The sequence below is a fragment of the Callithrix jacchus genome, chromosome 2 (assembly GCF_049354715.1).
Source record: "Callithrix jacchus isolate 240 chromosome 2, calJac240_pri, whole genome shotgun sequence".
Classification (NCBI taxonomy): domain Eukaryota; kingdom Metazoa; phylum Chordata; class Mammalia; order Primates; family Cebidae; genus Callithrix; species Callithrix jacchus.
In genome coordinates this window covers 124620408-124637268 of record NC_133503.1, presented here as the reverse complement: position 1 = coordinate 124637268, position 16861 = coordinate 124620408, and the positions used below count along the sequence as shown (strand labels likewise).

Genomic DNA, 16861 nt, shown 5'->3' with positions numbered 1-16861 from the left:
AGCACTAAAACAATATTTAACAAGGGCATAATATTAGCAAAGATTTTCCCCAGCCTCTACATCATAGGCTTCCTCATGAGTAGATAAACAGGAAATTCTATAGTCTACCCACAGATGATGGTATCAAGTTTCTGCCAGTGTAAGAAATATAAATATGCTTCTCACTGGCTGGCAAAATCTATTTTTAGAAAAACAAAGAGGAAGATGCAGACAGACAGACAAACTATCATAAAAATAAATATGATGGCAGTGGATTTTTAGGTTGAAATAACAATTTTTATTTTCACTGCATTTTCTAGTCTTTTTTTATAATTTTTCTACAATTAGTATATTATTTTATAATTAAAATGTATAATTGCAATAATGAATCTTGTAAAATACATTAAGAATACATATTCTTAATTACTTAATGTTTTCTTACTGTAACATTTTTACTCTTTTCTCATTTCTCTATAATAAATAATTATTCACTGAATTATTGCTTGTGTTAGATTGCAGGAGTTGCACTGCTTGACAAAGAATATGAAGACATAATTTCTCTCTTGATTACCATCAAAAAATTGTCTTTCAAAAGAACTCTATCAGATCACATTGAAACCAGTATTGCAACACTTCCTGGTTTTACCATTACTCAAGAACAATGACATATATTATTAATCAGTTTTCACTAACTTAGTGAAAATGCCACCATTTTGTTTGATTTCATTTCACCTAATTTCATTTGCTTGTACAAATGGAGTCTGACTTCAAGTATATGAGGTTTTCTTACTGTTTCTCTGATGCAAGATGTTTTTTCAGGCCAGTTTTTATGCTATTATTTTTTATTTTATTAGTGCTGTGGCACAATTGTGATTCACTGCAGCCTCAACCTCCAGGGCTCAAACAATCCTCCCATCTGAGCCTTCCATGCAGCTGCAACTATAAGCATATACCACCACACCTGGCTAAATTTTTATTCTTTTTAGAAATGAGGTTTTGCCATGTTGCCCAAGCTGGTTCACAAAATCCTGAGCTCAAGCACCCAGCCAGCCTTAGCCTCTCAAAGTTCTGGGATTACAGGCAAAGGCCATAGAACCTGGCCAGTATTACTTTTTAAACCAATATGAGCTCTAAATATAGTTGTTCAAAATATTTCATAAAAATGTAAAATGTGATTATTAGTAGCATCCACAAATGAATAATTTCCTATAAGGATCTTAGGTATTTCTAATGCCATACTAGTCAAATAATTTTTTATATACTAGAGTAGAATTTTCTTAATATGCTAGAGTAGGAGTTTCACACTTGTTAATCCTCATTCCCAGCTACATAGTCAATTAAGAGTACAATCTATAATTAAAACAATCATTAAAAACAGTTACACAAAAATTTGCATATATGAAAGATTCAGATAATTAGATCAGAATTTTATACTTATTTTATGGCCTTACCTTATTTGCAAAGCCTTCCTTGTAGTTGCAAAAATTATAGATAGAAGCAAATGTATATTATCCTAAATTTTTGATTGTTATAGATAAATAATCCAAGAAATATAGAATATACATATAAACTGATGTAACTGATTTTATGTACAATCAAAGAGTGGAGTGGAGTTCTAACTCTCATTCAATCACCTTGCTCACCACAAACTTATCAATTGCCATACAAAACCTTTAAAAATATTATACTACAATTGTAAAATCTTAAACTAATTCTAAATTAAGTTTCATATTTTTAGGAATCCAGAGTAATATCAAGTCCAAGAGAAGACATATTTAATCTTCATAGCAAGAAAGACAATGACATTTTCTTTTTTTCCTTTTCTAGAAAATATATAAAAATCCATTTTATTTTTAGGCAGAGTCTTATTGTATCACTCAGGCTGGAGTGCAGTGATGCGATCTCAGCTTGCTGCAATCTCCGTCTGCTGGGTTCAAGTAATTCTTCTACCTCAGCCTCCTGAGTAGCTGGAATTACAGCCATGCACCACAATGCTCAGCTAATTTTTGTAATTTTAGTAGAAATGTGGGTTTGCCATATTGGTCAGACTGGTCTCGCACTCTTGATCTCAGGTGATCCACTTGCCTCGGTCTCCCAAAGTGCTGGAATAGTGTGGAAAGAAATAATTTGTCTCAGCAATGCTTCACTATATACTCAAATTTAAACTATCAGCTTTCACAAATTGATAGTTGAAAGGCAAGATTAATTCAACAGATATTTCTAAACAAGTCAGATATATAGGTCTTGAATATTGAAAAACATCTCTGTCGAATGGGATTCAAATGAATTTAAATGTGACTTTCAAATAAAATTACATTTAAAAGTTATAAATTGATTTATTTGCTTTGCCCATTTAAAAAAAATGCATGCTTTCTAGTGGTCTTGGAATCAACTAAATTAGCTGGCCATGAAATTTTTCAGAAAAAATAATAAATGCAATGGGAAATAAATATATTTCTAGAATTCCTAATTGTGAACCAGGAAAAGAACTCCTAAGGTTATTCATTTTCTTTGCTAGCCCTGTCTGATGAATAAGTACTTTAATCTGTAATGAACATGGGAAGGTATAATTGTGTACACTCAAATTGCAGTTCTTGCTATGCTTGTGTCCAGTGAACTGGAAATTAAACTTCAGCTATAGTGGTGTTTAGTTATTCTTTGAGATTACAATAGTTCTATTTCAGTAAAAAGCAGGTTGAAAGAAGTTCACTGGAAATGATTGCTAAACTCTTTGCTAGAATAAAGTACAATGCAATTTTGGTCAAACATATGCTGAATCTGTTGTTTTCAGTTTATAATCCAAGCATCCTTGAGAGTGTCAACCCACCTATCCCTTTGGATAAATAATCCAGTTCATGCAGCATCTACTTGGATGGAAATTACACCTATATAATTTGAGAGTAATTCCTCACGCAAGTCACACATAGGCATGACATAATGAGCATGTCAGAGTCAACTAAAATATAGAGACAAATCTCTAAATTTACAATCTTTTATTTGGGAAGCAAGAGTTCTAATTTTCAGCATGCACACAGACCAGGTGGTCTTCAGCATGTCTGAAGAACAAAGAGAAGTTTGAGAGCTTTATTAGAAAGAGAAATGCTACCTATCACTTTGAAAGAAAGCTCATTGACACCAGAGAAGCTTTTGCAAGCTGGCAAGCTCTGAATGGTAAGTGACAGTGGAGATAACATCACTCTTAGGGTCATGGCAGCTGATTTCAACCGCTGAACTTGTGGAAAATTAAACTTTTTGCACAGGTGCTACGTGTCCCGAGAGCTCTTCCCCCAGCCCCTCATTTCTATCCAGTATGGGATGGCAAGAATGACTCAATTTGAATAATTAACTTTCACAAGTGCCACCAACATAATGAGGAAAGAAAAAAATGCAAAGAAACAACATGCACAAAACATAATGAAGGAAGAATTAAATTTGAGTTGGAGTATAATTTCTAGAGGTTATGCAATCAAATTTTAAAATAACATGTATAAGGATATGGAGTCTCAGAGAGAGTTGTAAAGTCAGACTCTAGTCTAAATGATTGGTCATAAATCCAGTGGGAAATAGTACATCAGGGAAAGGTTAGGGCTAGAGATAGAAACCTGTGAGTAAATCACAAAGACAAAAAAGTGCTCCAAGGTAGTCAACAGGGAAGAGAAGAATTAGGAAGTCACAAACCTGAAAACAATAAATACTGAGATGGATGGAGAAGGAAAATCAGGCAATATAGAGAGAATTTTAAATTAACCATGTTTGTAGATTTCTGCAGTAGAGATGCTCCTTTGGAGATATTTCCCAGGTCCCTTATCTTCAGGTTTGACTTCCATGAGAATGTTAGAAAATTTGAAATTAAAGAATTAATTGTTTTTGATGCACTTTGCTTGAAACAATCAAATCCTAATCTTCCCAGGTTAGCAATGTAGGAAGAATGAAACTGAGAACACCCTTTATTTTCCCCAAATTTCCCTTTCCCTGAATAATTTTTTTGTGTTGATCACTTGTTACAGTTATGTTGTCTTCTAAGAAAAAAAATTGAGCTTTTGGCCAGAAGGTGCCATACTGTCCTAGTTGAGCTAAATATGAATATTTAAACAGGACTTTGATTTCACTGTGGGCCCCACAAGGCAAGAAGAGCAGGATAAATTTAGGTAACTCTCAGAGTCAGGCTTCTGGGGTCTCCCGGCTTCTGACTTTCCCTTTTATAGAAATTTCCATTTTAATCTTTACTACCTGAGAGCTCTCAAACATTTTAAAATATCCTCATAGTCTGTATCTGAAAAATCATGATCCCAAAAGGCTGTCGGACTTTTCTCTCAAATGCCAAAGCTGAAATTTTTATTTCAGTTTTGTGCTTGAGAAATTCTACAAAATTGACAAGGGGAATATCCATCTCCTCAAGGTAGTTCCTTAAATGTTTAAAAATTTCCCGATGAAAAGTAATACAGAGTGCATTTGTGGTTAATATAATAGCACAGTTCGATAAAATGTTATGTTGGATAAGCATTAATATGTGACATATGCAAATAAGCATGAATTTTAGAAATTAAGGGATTGTTTAATCTTTTATTGGGAAGTTAATAAACAGTACCTGTCTCTCTCTAGTTGTTTCTATATCAGTTTCTATATGCTCCTGAATTTGGCTAATCCATGATCATTTCTTCCTTTACAATATGATAGCCAGAATTACTCAGGGCATTTCAACTGTTAAGTAAAGAGGAAAAACATCATACAATGCAATTCATTCTTACATTCATCATATGTTTTATGAGAGCTTATTATATAACAGGCAGTGTTTTAGGCTGTACAGATCCAAAAACAAACAAATACACAAACAGAAAGAGATCTTTTTCTCCAAGAAGTTGACATGCCAGCAGGAGAAATGAAAACTAATGTGATCAATAATGTGGTAATATAAAGTAAGATACACTTCTAACAATTTAAAGAATCATTATTTTTGAACTTAGACTAGATGGTAAACGAAGTTATGTCCAATGTTGAAAACTAAATAAGTTTAAAAATCTATATATATTTTTTTAAATTTGAGTGCTTCAAATGCTTCCATAATAACACAGCAGATATTTAACATCAGAATTCATAACATCTGGTATATTTATTCAGCATAATTATATTAACAGCATAGGTAGTAGGGTGACTGAATTAATCAGTGACAGGCCAGAGTACTGAGTGATTTGAATGAGAATGTTAAAATTAGATCATTAACATTCTGCCTTTTTTACCTGAGAAGGAATCCACAGCAATTACTAACAAAAGGGAATAATAACATATTTAGAAGAGGCAGTGCTTAATTGCACATAGTGTATATAGTAGAAAACTCTCTTAAAAATGGAAAATGTTATGATTAATAGGAAATGCAGAATTTATTCAGTTGGATTTTTTCATTAACCAAAGAAGAACTTCAAAGCCCATCTTCTGTGAAACACTGCAGTGGGTTGTTGACATTTACAAAGGGTGGAATCATTTCCTGCCATAGAAAACTTAATGAATATCATAAACTTTAAACCATAACTGCAGATGAGCTCCTTATTTCTCTTTAGCCCCTTCAGATCCAACTTTCATTCTTCACTTTTTCTTGTAATACACAATCTTCAAAGACTGCATCAGTGGGCCCCTTGTTTCTGGTTTGCCATTTTACACTTGGGTAAAGAAATACACTCACAGGAGAGAAGGAAAGGGGTGAAGAAAGAGGAATGGGATATTTTTTTCCCAGTCATTCTTGCTCCTTGAGAAAAGAGGAATTAGATATGTTTCTCCTGCGGCAGGGCCCTTCCACACTTACAGCTATTCTTTTTGGATTAATTAACCAATCCCTGGGCTTGCTGCTTCACACCTAGAGTTGGTAATAGTTCCCCAACAGTGCCCGCTCCTGGGTGCCTCACTCCTTCTTGCCACTGAAGGTGTGATTCTCTCACACTTTTAGAAATAGCACTTTTCTGGTTTCTTTTCAGTAACCCAGCTTGAATATGCCATTTTTACTCAGGCCTCCGACTGAAAAATAGTATCCTGCATTGACTAGGGGTCAGCACTATATACACAGAGAAAATACTGGAGGATGAAAAAGTTATGAATTCTAGTTTAATCCTACAGCCTCTTTTCAACTAACTCTACATTTATTTTTCTGTGTGTCCATAATCATTCTGGTTCTGACTGAACAACTCAACTTTGGAATAAAATGAAGAATCTATTCCTTTTCCAGTATAAAATATGGTAATGATCCTTTACCACATTAGCATTTGCTAAAAAGGTAGAAGATCTATGGCCATTTACTGGAATTTTCCCAGGTCCTGGATTTTATTTAAACTGTATTATTTTATTACATAACCCAGCAACAAATAAATCATCTCACTAGACTCATATTTCTTTTATATGGAAGTATAATATTACTTAATTTTTATGCCATGGCATAATTTTACTTCTACTAAACTAAATAGGAAAGCATATTAACATAAATATAATCAAAATATAGATTATTAGAGGTTTTTATTTTTAATTACTTTCACTTCTATCTAATATTAACAATTTTAAAAATACTTGCAAAGTGCAATTGTACAGCTATAAGTATAGAAAACTAAGTTCTATATATGTTTTTAGAATAACAGAAATATAAACTTACCTAGATGTCTTACTGAATATTTTATTTCTCTCTCTTAATAGGTACATTCTTTTAGGATTTACATATACATTTATTCAAACATTGGCATATTATAAATTGTGATTCATAATTCAAAACATATAACTCCTAAGATCAAACAAAACAGTCTTGATAGATTTTCATACATGATTGCATTTCAAATTTTTAACATAACAAAAGCCATTTTATTTAATTCAGGTTTGCCTGCAAACAAACTGGGTCAGGTTAGTTGAGGTTAGGTCATGTGTCCTCTTAAATGTATTTGTATAGTAAACTTCAACTTTCTGTAATTGTTTCTTGTCTCAAATCACAACTTTTCCGTTTTCAAGCATAATCTGATGTAGAATTCTGTATGCATGGTATATGCACTTGTTTTCTATTATTATTAAATTCATACTATATTTAGTGGCTTAAAACAACAAGTATTTATCACCTCACAATTTCTGCCCTGAGGAATTTGGAAGTGGCCTTGTGAGATGGCTCTAGCTTAGAGTCTCTTATGAAGTTAAAGTACAGATGATGGACGTCAACTCCAACTGTTAAGTAAAGAGGAAAAACATCATACAATGTAATTCATTCTTACATTCAAACAAAGGTCTGACTCGATCTGGAGGATCCACTCTCTAAGCTGACAGTTCCTTCCTGGCTATCAGTAGGAGGCCTCATTTCCTAACCACGGACCTATCTGCAGAATATGACACTGTCTTCATTCTGCAGCTTGCTAAGTGATGAAAGAGATAGAGAAAAGCTGTAACGTTACAAGTGACATACCATTTCTTCTGCCATAGTCCATGGTCAAATAGGACTAATGCTGGTACAGTGTAAAAGGGAATAATACAAAGTTATGAATACCAGGAGGTGGAGATCATTAAGGGCCATCTTGGAGGCTGGCTAGCAGAGTTAGTGACTTTTAAATCAGAATATGTTATCATTTGACATCAAGTTATACAAATCCCAGTAATTCTCAGGTCAGCAGAAGGTCATAGGAAAATGAAGCATATTCCTATTTAATTTTGTGATTCTCCATAATGATGCAAACATGCCTGCAATGCAATGAAGAAAGAATAGGTAATGAAGGTCAGTTACAGTGCTGGTGTTACCATTGTGTCTGTGTTGTTTCTTTGTAGACTCAAAAAGAAATTTGCTTCTGTATCACCTTGGTACAGAAATGGCACAGAGTCAAATATTAAATAACTCTAAAAGAACTTAAACATTTGACATTTTATAAAAATTGTGTAATGAATTACATGCCTCTTACATATGAAAGTTTGACCTACTTTCTTTTTCCCTGTGACTCTTTAAGCACCTGTTATTTTTATTCATCTAGCTCAGTTTTAAAAACAAGTTTCATTCTGCCATTAAGAGGCTTTGTGTATCCAAGGAAATGTCAAGAACCGTAGATTTTTTAACTTAAAACCCTTTTCCTCATGATGGCGTTTGTTTTCCTCCATGACTATTTAACAACATATTTATTGACCTTCCTATTATTACAGTAACTGCCATACTAACATAGTCAATGAACTTCTTTGCATAGACCTTGGCAAGCAATTTTAAATAATAGATTTAAGTTGATTCAGCACAACTAAATATATCAAGAAATGTATTTATTTCTGATTCCTGAGAATTACTCTTCTTATAAGTCATTTTTAAATTTTCTAAAATAAATATTGACACTGAAGTATTGATATGTGTGAGTTCTTATTTTTAAAATAACTTTACATTTCCAATAAGGTTACTAATAGGCTGAATTATGCCATAGGCATAATTACAGTGCCTGTCGTTCAAATATGGCATTGCAGACACTGGAAATATTCTGACAGCAGAGGAGGTATGGGTTCTGATGTATGTGTGAGGTCCAAGTTTATATTTCAAGTATATAGGTTTAAGATATATTTTGGAGGTAGACTAATTAGTTCTTAGCAATGGTTTCCATAGTCCATATAGCAAGGTAAGGAAGAAGGAAGAATAAAAGATAATTCCCACATTTCTAATTTGAACATCTTGGTGAATACTGTTCCCTGAGATGGAGAAAACAGGATCACCTCATTAATAAAAACTTTTTTGCCAAAGATTTTATCTTAGAGTTAACAGTGGAATGTAAAATTAATATACTTTTATTTTCTAGATCCAGTTAACTATATATTTGGGCAAATTTGTCCAAATTTATAGGTGATTGACACATATATTTTCCTTGAAATATGAAACCTGTCTGGGCTTGGTGGCTTACACCTATTATTCCAACACTTTGGGAGTAAGAGATGGGAACACATCTCTTGATGCGTTCAGGAGCTTGAAACCAGCCTCGGCAACATTGTGAGACCCCATCTCACAAAAATAGAAAAAAATTAGCCAGGTGTGGTGGTGCATGCCTGTAGTTCCAGGCATATATTATTTTGCTTTTTAATTAACATTTCAACAAATACCAACAAGAATTTTCCCCAAATCTAAATATTGATAGTGATAAAGAAAAGAAAGTAGAATGCATTAGAAACAAATACTGATATTAATAAAAATAAATACTAGACAATTATAGACAATCCCTTTGGTATAATATTCATACACTAGAATATTTGAGGAACAGGCCTGCCTGATTTTTAAAACATGGAGACATACAGTAGCAAGCATAATCACACCATTACTAATTTACCTTCAAATCTGAAACAAAGTGATGTGTTGTTCATTTGCCGTGAAGAACCAACGTTTCCTCTTGCCTGCCCTTATCGCCCTCTGTGATCTATGACTTAGCACATCTTTCAGAACACTGAAAAATGCATACTCTGTAGATACTCAATTTACTTTTTGGAATCTAGTCTTGGCTGAAGCAGAGAGATGGTTTCAGGAATTTAATTATACAGCACATTTCAAAGTTGGTAACTACATCATTCAAATGGAAACAATTGCTTTTCTTTTCTATTTTCTTTTTGATTTCCAACTTTTATTTTAAGTTCAGGGTTATAGGTGTAAGATGTGCCAATTTGTTACATAATTAAATGTGTGCTATGGTGGTTTGCTGTACAGATCATCTCATCACCTAGGTATTAAGCCCAGTATCCATTAACTATTCTTCCAGATGCTCTCCCTCTTCTCTCCACCACCCTCTGACAGGCCCCAATGTGTGTTGTTCCCACCACGTGTCCAGCTGTTCTCATCATTCATCTCCCACTTACAAGTGAGAACATGCAGTACTTGGTTTTCTGTTCCTTCATTAGTTTGCTGAGGTCAGTAGCTTCCACTCTATCCATGTCTCTGCAAAGGACATGATCTCATTCCTATTTATGGCTGCATAATATTCCACGGTGTATATGTACCATACTTTCTTTATCCAGTCTATCATTGATGGGCATTTTTATGATTCCATGAAACTCTTCCAAAAAAAATGGAAAAGAAGGAACTCCTCCCTAACTCATTCTATGAGGCCAGCATCATTCTGATAACAAAACCCGGCAGAAATAAAACAAAAAAAGAAAACATCAGGCCAATATCCTTGATGAACATCAATGCAAAAACCCTCAAGAAAATAATAACAAACTGAATCCAGCAGCACATCAAAAAGCTTACACAACATGATTAAGCAGGCTTCATCCTTTGGATGCAAGTTTGGTTCAACATACACAAATCAACAAATGTGATTCATCACGTAAGTAGAAGTAAACGCAAAAGCCACATGTTATCTCAATAGATTCAGAAAAGGCCTTCGATAAAATTCAACATCGCTTTGTGTTAAAATTCTCAATAAACTAGGTATTGAAGGAACAGACTTCAAAATAATAATATCCACATATAACTAACCAGCAGCCAGTATCATACTGAATGGGCAAAAACTGGAAGCATTTCCCATTGAAAACTGACACAAGACAAGGATACCCTGTCTCACCACTCTTTTTCAACATAGCATTGTAAGTCCTGGCCAGGACAATCAGGCGAGAGAAATAAATAAATGTATTCAAATAGGAAGAGAGGAAGTCAAATTATCTTTGTTTGCAGGTGACATGACTCTATCTTTAGAAAACCCCATTGTCTCAGTCCAAAAGTTTCTTAAGCTGATAGGCAACTTCATCAGAGCCTCAGGATGCAAATTCAATGTGCAAAAATTTCCAGCACTCCTATACACAAACAACAGACAAGCTGAGAGCCAAATCATGAATGAACTCCCATTCATAATTGCTTTTCTAAACTCTGTAAATGGAACTAGCAAGGTGGAAACAAGGGGCCTCCCTTGCCAGGCAGCCAACCGAAGGCTCATGAAACCGGTTCTTCAACTAATCACAGTTGGATAAGACAAACTACAGAAGGAAATGAGAAAAAAATCTCAAGAAAGCAAATGAATATGTCGAGGATGACATGCTATTTCAATAAACTTTTAAATCTATTATTGCAGTCCCTCTGCAAACATGAGAAAGGGAAACTAATGATGTGCTGAATATTTGAATATTTTTTTCTGGAGTCAATGGAGCAGACCTAGTATAAATATCCACTTTTTTTTGAAATTTCATAACGAATTCCTTTAAAAATATTCTGTCATTTAGGCAATCCTCTGGATTTATTCCAGTTGAGTTAGAGAATACCTCCACTGTTTTGGTATCCTAGTGTTTCTCTCCTCTTATTTCTTCCATACAGTTAAATTCTGAAATTCTCTATGGGATCTATGCATCTTCAGCCAGAATCTTTTTTGAGACAATATATAAATCTCATTCTTAACATTTTCATCTTTACCAAAGTGGTGATTTGATATGCTCCTGTGTGTGTGTGTGTGTGTGTGTGTGTGTGTGTGTGTGTGTATTAATTCTAAGTGAATTGGGCACAAAAGATTCTAAATATAGTTTACATTAATTATGTCATACAATATATTATATTTGGGGCACATTTTCCGGCAACTGAATGTAATCATATGGGAATATGTCAGGGTTTTTTTGGTCTCTAAATGAGTTAAATAAACTATGGAACACACTGGTCTTTATATACCAGTATAATAAAAAAAAGATTTGCTGGAGCGTTTTTTTTCTTCCCGGCATATAACACAGACTTGTAACTTCTTTCCCAACAAACCTTTCTACACATCATTTACCTTCTTAGATGCAAAGTTAGCATCATTATTAAACATCTGAACAGTGGAGCATATGTTCTGAATTACTTACATATCTGTTAGAGACTGGAGTCATTTCCCTCATCATGTATAGTAGCTGTGCATACAGAGTAACCAGGAATCTTGTGCAAGCAGTCAGAACAGTCAAAACAAATGTGCTTGATCCTTCCTCCAACAGCTTCATGCAGTGTATTTCTTTCTTAAGAGATTCCCTACAAAACATCACATTCATGGATAGAAACATTTGAACATTTCTAGTTGAGAAGTAGGAAAGTCTCTGTTTTTTAAAAAAGAAGAGACAAACAGATTTACATAGGCACTGTTTTGAGGACTTTTATATAAAAAACTCCAATCTAGCCTGCTGATATATTTTCAAAGATTAAAAACACAAAAACTGTACATTCTTGATAAAATCGGATTAGTTCAAACAATAAAAAGTCCTCTTGTTTTTAGAAAATGATATTTTGTTTGATTTTAAATTTGCCTAATCATTGATAAAATAACCGATACATTCAACTGTCTCATTTGATATGAGGACATAATTAATTCAGACAGGAAATCTGTGAAAACAAATGCCCAGAATGGCCAGAATAATCAGGGTTTTAGATTTAATAAATGCTCCACAGCATACTGCATATAAGACATTATAGTAAGAATATAAGGGAAAATTTAATCAATAATACTTATGAGCTAGTGATTAAAAAGTGATAGGGAGATTTCATGTAATATGAACCTTTAAAAAGATAGCTTGAATGTTTTAAGAATATATAGGTAGACAATATGTACTTTAAACATATTTTAGATAATTTTTTCTGAATATACTTTATCAGGAATTTAAAAGTTTTCATATTCTGAATGTGAAGAGGAAGAGTCTACATTCCAAGACTAATTCAAATTATGCCACCTTTTGCAATACACATAAAAAGAAAAATTCAAGTGTTAACAATCAGCCAGCTAAAACAAGAATGTCAAGCCAAAGTTTTTATTTCCTTACATAATAGAATATTGTATTTAGATAATCTGGATGGTTAAATAATGTTATGATACTTTACTTTCTTAATATATGTAAGAGAATAACATATAACATAAAAATATTTACGAAATACATACCTATTTGATTATTGAAAATTACATGAACACAATGCATTTAGAAAGGATGTCACTAAAACATAAGACAGCTTTTATTAAAAATAATAACAATTATAGTCTAATAAATATCACATCCTGATGACTCTCTATTATGGTGCTGGTGGCAAAGAGGTGGCTGGCATCATAGTTTTCTGTAGCTTTATGTTTATAATTTCAGTCAGCTACATGAGCTGAAATATTTAATGCATGAATTATTAGCACATTACAAAATGGTTTTCATTTGCAATCAGTTTTGAATATTAGAATTTTAATAAGGAACTGTTGGGGAGAACTATACTAATTACATCTTATTTATGTCTGCTGAAGTTAAAAATAGGTTTATCCTCATAAAATTGTACCACTTGTCTGGTGTTCTGTTCTCACATGTTTGTGTATCTTTTAAACATTTTTTTTTTCTGACTACTCCTGCTGATATTCAAGTGTCATTATCTTAGCTTAACTTTGCCCTTCATTTACTATCTACTAATTTTTGGTGTTTATTTTGCACAACAAAAGTCTCTATGTGGCTATCTTATTTTTCTAACAAAGCTACAATTTCTTTTATAGAAGTTTAGAACTATGAATTGGGACTAAATGTACCTACTGAAAAATAATATGTAAGTTGTACAATGACTAGTTTACTTGTTGTTCGAAGAGCTTCAACTATTTTGGGGTTACTAAGGAATAAATATAGGAAAATCTTGAAAAACATTAACATTTGGTAGAAACAGTAGTAAAGAAGCAAACAGACAATAATCAGAAATAAATTTAAGATATATTTCTGCAATTGGGAGCTAAAATGTTGCTCTTTTTTTCTAACAAAAAGGAATAAATGCCAAGTAATATGTGGACCAGCAAGGTAAAGAAAATGGAAGATGAACATATACTGATACTATAATTATGGAGAAAGAATGTCTTCCCTTTTAAATCCAAAGCATGTACATGAAACTAAGACTTCTCCCATGTCATCATAATCTTTATTTTATTGATTTCTTAATTGTTAGAAAAAACAATGGCCAGGATTAAAAAGTAATTGGCTGGGTATGGTGGCTCACGTGTGGAATCCCAGGAATTTGGGAGGCTGAGGCAGGTAGCTCACTTGAGGTCAGGTATGGAAGACCAGCTGGCCAACATAGTGAAACCCTGTCACTATAAAATACAAAAATTAGCCGGGGGTGGTGGCATACACCTGTAATCCCAGCTGCTTGGGAGGCTGAAGCAGGAGAATCCCTTGAAGCAGAGAGGTGGAGTTTGTAATGAGTCACCACACTCCAGCCTGGGTGGCAGAGCAGGACTCCATCTCAAAAAAAAAAAATTGATTTAATTAAATACTAGTTAGAAAATTATAAAAGCATGTGTAAATATATTTCTAAATATGTGACATTTCCTATACATTGAAATCATTTTTTCAAAGATTTTTGAATGAACGGAAACATTCACTGTTTGAATCTTTGATATGTTTACTAATCTACTATCCCTTGCTCTGAAGTTTGATTTTTTGCCTGTTACCTTAATTTTTTTTGTCTGCATTATGTAATATACTTTATGTATAAGAAAATATTGAGTCCAGAGACAGTGGCTCATGCCTGTATTGCCAGCACTTTAGGAGGCTGAGGTGGGTGGATCACTTGAACTCAGACAAGCCTGGAAAACATGGTAAAATCCTGTCTCTACAAAAAATACAAATTAGTTGGGCATAGTGGTAAACACTTGTAATCCCAGCTACTGGGGAGGCTCAGGCCTGAGAATCACTTGAGCCCAAGAGGCGGAGGTTGCAGTGACCCAAGCACTCAAGACTAGGTGACAGAGTGAGGCTCTGCCAATAAAAGGGAAAGAAAGCAAGAAAGGAAGACAGAGAAGACGAAGGAAGGCAGGAAGACAGGAAGGCAAGAAGGAAGGAGGGAAGGAAGGGGGAAGAAAAGGGGAATGAAGGGGCAAGGGAAGTGAAGGGAAGGGAATGGAGGGAGAGAGAGAGGGAAGGAAAGAAAGAAGGAAGGAAGAAAAGAAGGAAAGAAGGGAGGGAGGGAGGGAAAAAGGAAGGGAGGAAGAGAGAAAGGAAGGGAGGGAAAATTGAAATAATGTATTTTGTGTATAATATAGTCACTTTTCACTTTCTGTACTAAAGGTCTACTAATGTTAATTAAACTTTATAAATAAAAACACAACAAAAAGAAAAACTTTGCTTCTCAATGATTTCATCTTATTTTATTTTATTTTTTTAATCTTTTTATGGTTTTTTTTTAAGACGGAGTCTCGCTCTTGTCACCCAGGCTGGAGGGCAAAGGAGTGACCTCAGCTCACTGCAACGTCTGCCTCCCATTTTCAAATGATTCTCCTGCCTCAGTCTCCTGAGTAGCTGGCATTTCAGGCATGCACCATCACATCTGGCCAATTTTGTATTTTTAGTAGAAATGGGGTTTCCCCATGTTGGTCATGCTGGTCTTGAACTCCCTATCTCAGGTGATTTGCCCACCTTACCCTCTCAAACTGCTGGGATTATAGGTGTGAGCCACCGTGCCTGGCCGATTTAATCTGACTTAAAACACAATAAAATTGGATTGAAAAATAGTTATATGTTCAGCCTAGTTGCTTTATTTCGTAGCTTAGTTTCAAAATATATGCAAAATTCAATAGGATCCAGATAAAATGGAACACTTATATAAACTGACAGGCCTTTACATTTAGTAATTTTAATTATTGTGTTGTATTTTATTGTAAAATATAAATGGACAAATACTAACTCAAGTCATAACACTGCTTTAAAGGTTACTTTTCCCCTTAGGCTTCCAGAGAAGATGAATAACACAGACCTGATTTTTTTCTTCTTGCTGAACCAACTGTAAAACTAGTAAATATGAAATAACAGTTTTAAGGCATTGGACATCAGGCAGGCATTAATCCCTGAGAGATGAGGCACAAATGTGCTAAACCATATGATATCCCTAAATTACAGGCTAGAGTGAGTTTCCAGGCTGCAACTCTTAGTAGAAGAGAGGAGCACAGGTAGAGCCTGGTGGCCTTTCTGAATTGAGAAGGCAGAGCTGGAAAATCAGGGAGGACAAAACAGCTATATCAGTTTGGAGAAAGTGGTACAGACCTACATAATGAATCCTAGGGTCTACAGCTGACTCCTGATGAACAGATCAGTGAAAGGAAAATACCAAAGACCAGGGAAAGAACCATTGAGAAACAGACACATGAATGATGGAGTTAAGTAAACAAGGACATTAAATAGTTATTAAAACTACATTCCATATATTCAAGGAGGTAGAGAAAAGAGTGAACATGTTAAATAAATGCAAGAAAGATAGAAAGACACATATAAAACTTAGAGATGAAAAATACAATTAATGAGATATAAAATAAATATAATGGGATTAACAGCAGAGTAGAGCTGCAGGAAAAGATGAGTAAACTTGAAGAAATAGGAATAGAAATTAGAAAAAGAAAAAAATCTGAATTTAAACAGAGCTTAAGTGAGCGGTGGAAAATTTTGAAGTTGCTTAATACACATGGGATTGAAATTCCAGAAAAAAAGAGATAGTGGTCAGAAAAAATAATGGCCAAATTTTCCAGATTTAATGAAAACTACAAACCTGCAATGTACAAAACCCAAAGGACTACAAGTATAAAAAAACACAAGTAAAATTATACCAAAGATGATCATAAAAACTAGAGATAAAAATAAACTCTTAAAGCCAATCAGAAGAAAAAGGAGATATGATGTACAAAGGAAAAAAAATAAGAAAGACCTATTCTCTGAAAAATAGCAATAATGGAGTTGATTAATTTTATTATCTTTGAAAATAATGGAGTAAGTACCCTAAAATAATGAAAGAGAGAGAAAAAATGTCAATCTGGAATTTTATATCGGATAAACCATTTGTAAACATGGAAGTTGAAATAAAGACATTCTTATACATAAAACAAGTATGTATTCATCTACAGCAGACATCCACTACAAAATATTCTAAAGGAAGTCTTCTAAGTTAAAAAATGATATCTGGATAAAAATATGTATT

The 16861-nt window shown here is 33.8% G+C and overlaps 1 long non-coding RNA gene across 1 annotated transcript; it reads right to left on the bottom strand.

Moving 5' to 3' along the window:
• Window positions 1-254: 254 nt before the first annotated feature.
• On the bottom strand, window positions 255-11928 carry LOC118148862 (uncharacterized). The gene is made up of 3 exons (XR_004735895.3): window positions 11764-11928; window positions 4568-4680; window positions 255-2081 (listed from the first exon to the last, which is right to left on the bottom strand). It is a non-coding gene; the product is annotated as an uncharacterized LOC118148862 (long non-coding RNA).
• Between the last annotated feature and the right edge of the window lie 4933 nt (window positions 11929-16861).